Raw genomic sequence first — 6,000 nt, forward strand, 5'->3', positions numbered from 1 at the left:
AACTCCTGCGACACCGCTGGTGCCAAACTGTATCGGTCTCGTTGTTCCTTTCGAATCAGCTGCCTGGAGAGCGGGAGGCTGCCACAAGGCAACAGCTTGTCTCCATAGCGAACAGCCCTGGTTTGTGTACTGTTTTACTGTTAGACATGGTCAACCCTGACCAACAGAAGGCCTCAAAATAGAGAGATAGTTAGAGCAAATTGATGACAAATGTTTCATAAAGCCTCAACATGACATCCTTGCTTTTGTATTCTAGTCCTCGTAAAATGAATGCTAACATTACATTTGCCTTTCTCACCACCAACTCAACCTGCAAATTAACCTTTAGGAAATCCTGCACGGGAACTCCCAACTCCCTTTGCATCATCAATCATGATTCCCTTCCATCAGCAAGGACCCCCACCACCCACGTCATGCTCTCTTCTCATTGCCGCCATCAGGAAGAAGATACAGGAGCCTCAATACCTGCACCATCAGCTTCAGGAATAGTTATTACCCCTCAACCATCAGGCTCTTGAACCAGATGGGATAATTTCACTCACCCCATCACTGTACTGTTCCCACAACCAATGGACTCATTTCAATCATCTCATGATCTCAATACTTATAGATTAGATAAAGGGCCAGAAGGATCATTGGGGACCCAAGTCACCCCAATCACAATCTATTCCAGCTGCTACCATCTGGGAAACAGTACCGCAGCATAAAAGCCAGGACCAAAAGGCTCCGGGACAGCTTCTTCCACCAGGCCATCAGACTGATTAACACACTGATTTGAATGTACTTCTATGTTACATTTACTGTTCTATAAATTACTGATTGCACATTGCATATTTAGATGGAGACGTAATGTAAAGACTTTTACTCCTCATGTCTGTGAAGGATGTAAGAAATAAAGTCAATTCAATTTATTTTTTTTCTTCTTTTATTTGCATGGTTCATTTTTTTTTGTTGCAGTGGTTGTTTGTCTATCCTGTTAGGTTGGGTGTGATCGTTCATTGATTGTATTGTGTTTCTTGTATTTACTGTGAATTGCTCACAAGGAAATGAATCAATCTCAATGTTGTATATGGTGACATATATGTACTTCCATAATAAATTTACTTTTAACTTCAAAACTCCAATTTATTAAGTTTCTTCCTTAGAAAATAATCTGTTTTTATTCCTTCGATCAAAAATGCATGACCACACACGTCCCTACACTGTATTCCATCTGCCACTTCTTTGCCCATTCTCCCATCCAAGTCTTTCTGCAGACTTCCTATTTCCTCAACACTAACTGTGTCTCCACCTATCTTTGAACCATCAGCAAACTTGGCCATAAAGCCATCAATTCCATAATCGAAATCATTGACATACAACACAAAAAGCAGTCCCAACACCAACCCCTGCGGAACACTAGTCACTGGCAGCCAACCAGAAAAGTTCCCCTTTACTCCGGCTCTTTGTCTCCTTCCAGTCAGCCAATCTTCCATCCATGTTAGAATCTTTCCTGTAATACCACGGACTTGGAGCTTGTTAAGCAGCCGCATTTGTGGCACCTTGTCAAAGGCCTTCTGAAAATCCAAATTAACACCACCCACTGACTCTCCTTTGTCTATCCTGCCTGTATTCTAACTCTTGATAAATACCTACAACCCAATGGCACTGGCCAGCTGGCAAAACAGCTACTGAGGTAGGAAACAGTCTAATATTAGTTACACGGTGAACTTTACTCTGCATCTAGTCCACATTGTCCCTGCTCCAGGTGTATTTGACATGACCTGAAGGGCTTTGCATTATTCATAATTTGTTATCCCTGTCCTGGCATGACAAGATGTTCATTCTGTCCTACCCCAGGACTGTATGTTGGGACAGTGTAAAGGGAGTTAAACCCTGTGTCTGACTCCAGGAGTGTGTGATGGGACGGCATAGATGGAGCTTCACTCTGTCCCCGACCTGCAAGTATGTAATAGGAAGGTGCTGTGCTTCATTCAGTCTAATCTGTGCTAAATTGTGTGTGTCTGTTTGTCTCTGAACAGTGATCTCATTAGATCAATTGCAAGACACTGGAAATGAGGACATTGCACTGTCAGTTGGATTGATTGCAAAATCACCATTTATTTTTTTACAAAATTATTTGCATTTATTGATTTAATCCTTTATGAAAGCCGTGATGTGGCAAGAGACATTACTATATTCAGTACTGAATTACAGATCAGTGTAGACAATGCCTATAAAGTAAAAACTACAAAATTAGACGTATGCAGAATACAAAAAGGGTTTGCTGATTCAGTGCACTCAGTGGCAATGTTCCCTTCCCTTTGGTAGGGCTGGCTCACACCGGGACAAATTCCTAATACTTCCAAAAACAAAACAGCTAGAGATCCGAAAATACCCTGGATTGCATCCAAGTCTCGGAGATTTCTGTTTATGATTTTCCCACTCACAATTCCAGCAGAAAGTGTATGTTCTCCCTATCATCAGTGATCAGCAGCCTCCAAACACGGGAGATTGATCACCTTCCTCAACGTATTCCTGCTTCTCTCCTAAGTTAGCAGCATGGGGACAAACTACTCTCAGCCTCTTCACCATGGCCATTTCCTGTGCTCACACATTAGCAAGTTGATGGAGCAGACTGAGCTTCACTGCACCCTCATTAACATGATAGAAATTTAACGGCAGAGTAGCATAACAATTTAAAGTGCCAGCTGTAAAATTGGGTTTCAATTGCCCCGCTGTCTGTTAGCAGTTTGTACGTTCTCCCAGTGTGCATGGCTGTTCTCTGGCTTCCTCCTGCACTCCAAACACGTACAGATTAGGATTAGCGAGTTGAGGGTATGTACCTCAGAAAGATGACATCCATCATTAAGGGCTCCCATCACCCAAGACATGCCCTCTTCTCCATGTTACCATCAAGGAGACGGAACAGGAGCCTGAAGACACACACACAGTGTCTGAGGAACAGCTTCTTCCCCTCCACCATCAGATTTCTGAAAGGCCCATGAAGACTACCTCACTATCTTTTCCTTCTCTTTATGCACGACTTAATTTAAATATTTATATATATTTATTAATAGTTTTTAAAATATTGTGTATTGCACTGTACTGCTGTCACAAGTCAACATAATTTCAGACATATGCCAGTGATATTAAACCGGATTTCGATTCACGTGAAGATTCATCTACGCTGTCCCATCACACACTGCCCGGACAGAGGCAGCACAGAGGTTGACTGGGAAGATTAGTCGGAGTCAGCCATTCCTGATTTTCCAGTGTGGAGCCGAGAAGAGGTGCAGGGAGCCACAGCTGTGCATTCGCTTTCTTTGGTGGGAAGAGGGGGTGTATTTTTGTGGGGACGGTGCACAGGTTTAAGGTGAGAGAGAAAAGATTTAAAGGGAGCCTTGAGGACAAATGTTCTCTACAGTGGGGATACGGAATGAGCTGCCAGAAAAAGGGCTCGATACATGGACAGTACATTCACAATATTTAAAAGAAATTTGGACAGGAATTGTTCAGAGCAGGGGTTCCCAACCTGTGTCCAGGGAATTCTCAGTTAATGATATGGCTCCATGGCACAAAAAAGGTTGGGAACCCCTGCTCTACACTGTCCCATCACACACTCCCAACGTCATTCAGACAGACACAGAGTGAAGCTCCCTCTACACTGTCCCATCACACACTCCCGGAGTCAGACACAGAGTGAAGCTCCCTCCACTTTGTCCCATCACACACTCCCGGGGTCAGACACAGAGTGAAGTTCCCTCTACACTGTCCCACATCACACACTCCCAGAGTCAGACACAGAGTGAAGCTCCCTCTACACTGTCCCATCACACACTCCCGGGGTCAGGCTATACTAGCCTGAAAATGCCTGATCTCATCTGATCTCGGAAGCTAAGCAGGCTAAGGCCAGGTTAGTACTTGGATGGGAGACCACCTGGGAATACCAGGTGCAGCAGGCTGGTGGCGTAGTGGCATCAGCGCTGGACTTCGGAGCGAAGGCTCTCGAGTTCGAATCCAACCAGTTGAGTGTCGAGATAGCAACTCAACCTCGTAAAAATAAGAAAGTCTGCTAAAAAACACTGTCATGACAGCGTCCTGATGACTCCACTCGGAGATGTCTTTCTTCTTCGGGGTGCCCTATGTCTGGTAAATTGTATGTAATCTGTGTCGAGCCATTCCTGAGCATTCTTCGGCAAAGGCTGACGGGGGGTCTGGTTCTGCGTGAACCGGACATGGAGGTCGTCATCTCGGCCTACACTGACGTCGTACTCCTCATGGTGACAGATCCCAGTGACCTGTGAAGGATGCTCGAGTGCCAAAAAGTTTTCTTGCTGGCATCCTCCACTAGGATCAACTGGGCGAAATGTTCCGGACTCTTAGTGGGTCAGTGGCAGGTGGTCTCCCTGCCGGAGGAGATGAGAGCTTTTGAGTGGAGCACCAGATGTCTTCTCTATCTGGGAGTCTACCTTAGTCCTTCTGGGGAGACCTGGCTGGCGAACTGGCAGGACCTGGAGACGAAAGTCATGGCCCGGCTGGGGCGCTGGTCAGGCCTTCCCAGGGTGCTTTCCTATCGAGGCAGGGTGGTGGTCATAAACCAGCTGGTGGCCTGCATGTTGTGGTACCGGATGGTCACCTTGACCCCTCCTGCCCCTTCTGTTGCAAGAATGCAGAGGAAGTTAGTGGACTTCTTCTGAGGCAACAGGAAACACTGGGTCTCCTCAGTGGCCTTGAGTCTCCCAGTGGGAGAGGGCGGACAGCCACAGGTGTGCATTCGAACGCAACTGGCGGCTCTCCACCTCAGGACTCTGCAGAGATTCCTGTACGCCGAGCACCCTCCCAGGTGGCACATGTTGGCGACTTTCTTCCTCTGGAGGGGTTGCTGTCTTCACAAAGACATGTGGCTACCATTGGTGGGTGTCAGCCATGCTGCTTTGCAGAGTCTGCCCAGCTTCCATCAGGACCTACTGAGAGTCTGGAACATGGTTGCCTCAGGCCGGGAGTCCCCTCCTCTGGCAGAGAGCGGAGTCCTGGCCGACCCTTGCCCTACCTCAACGGTTGTCAGTGCAGCTCAGGCGTGTGGACCGACTCAGGCTGAGATGCTTGTTGGGCCCAGGCCCTGCAATCTTCTCCGAGAGCCGAGTCCACACAACTTGAGCCGTCTCTCCTCGACACCCACAATCCCATTCAGGGATGCAGGTAGGAGGTATCTATATGGGCTGCTGCTCCACACCCTCTACTTCCTTGCCCTTGTCCACCGTCCCCAAACGTCGTGGTGGTAGGTCTTTCCACCTGGAGGTGAGGGAGGTCTCCAGTGGGAAGTCCCTTTATGAGGGGGTTCTTCGCTTGCACCTTGGGGATCTGTGATGGAGGCTGCTGCATAGGGTGGTGCCTTGTAATAAATTCTTTAGGTTGCTCACAGATCTCCCACCCGCATGCCACCTTCTGTGGGCTAAAGGAGACCGTGTAACACATGTACATAGGGTGTGCGAGGCTGCAGCCCCTTTTTGCGTATTTGTGTGGACTGCTTCTCGCCTTCTGGTTGCATTTTAGCCCCACCCTATTTATATATGGTCGTCCAGTAAGGAGGGGGGGGCATGGAGGGATGAGGATGTCCTTGCCAACTTGCTCCTGGGGCTGGCGAAAACAGCCATCCATGGGACTTGGAAACGGGTGGCGGGAGGATCTCCCCGGGCAGACTGCCTGGCAATGTTTAAGGGGTATGTTCGTGCCCGGGTAAATATTGAAAAGGAACAATATTTCCTTATAGGCGACCTTATAGGCGCTCTGGGACCATTGGGCTCTGCGGGGTGTAATTGCCATCATAGATATAGATAGAAACATTTTGATTTAACGTCTATTGTCTACTTGTAGTGAAGTAGTTGTGTTCGTCACTGTTTTGTATATATAGCACCAAATTTGTAATAAAGAAATTTTGTATATATAAAAAAGGTGGGGGGGGGGTCAGACACAGAGTGAAGCTCCCTCTGCACTGGCCCATCACACACTCCCAGGGTC

The 6,000-nt window shown here is 47.4% G+C and overlaps 1 non-coding gene across 1 annotated transcript; it reads left to right on the forward strand.

Moving 5' to 3' along the window:
- The first annotated feature begins 3,827 nt into the window (after positions 1–3,827).
- Positions 3,828–3,944, forward strand: LOC140729867 (5S ribosomal RNA). The gene has a single exon (XR_012099410.1). It is a non-coding gene; the product is annotated as a 5S ribosomal RNA (ribosomal RNA).
- Positions 3,945–6,000: the final 2,056 nt, after the last annotated feature.

The sequence above is a fragment of the Hemitrygon akajei genome, chromosome 6, assembly GCF_048418815.1.
Source record: "Hemitrygon akajei chromosome 6, sHemAka1.3, whole genome shotgun sequence".
Classification (NCBI taxonomy): Eukaryota; Metazoa; Chordata; class Chondrichthyes; order Myliobatiformes; family Dasyatidae; genus Hemitrygon; species Hemitrygon akajei.